This window comes from Cariama cristata, unplaced genomic scaffold (assembly GCF_000690535.1).
Source record: "Cariama cristata isolate BGI_N322 unplaced genomic scaffold, ASM69053v1 scaffold19159, whole genome shotgun sequence".
Taxonomy (NCBI): Eukaryota; Metazoa; Chordata; class Aves; order Cariamiformes; family Cariamidae; genus Cariama; species Cariama cristata.
In genome coordinates, this window is record NW_009637643.1 from 372 (window position 1) to 743 (window position 372).

A 372-nucleotide genomic window follows, 5' to 3' on the forward strand; every position below is an offset into this window, starting at 1 on the left:
ATTCCCCACGTAATTTTAAAGATTTTTGCACTTTGCAACCTTCAGATCCCTCCAGTGACCGCTTCCTTCAGGAAAGAGGTATTAGATTTCCAGGTTAGCTTTTGGTATTGGCAAGGGAGGGCAGGGGGCTGAGTGAACCATCCTTTTTCCCCGTGGTTGCCTTTTGGTTTGTGCCCAAGGAATCTCTGGATCCTCTCAGCGTGTGAAATGGTTAAATCCAAGAAAGAAAAAAAATAAAAAAATAAAAAAAAAAAAGAAAGAAAACAAACAAAAAAAGAAACAGAAGACCAGAACAGAGCAGCCTCTGCCGATGGGGGGGAAGGTGATCTCCGCTTTCCTTCCTTCTTCTATCCCGAGTCCCCGTGCCGCGGC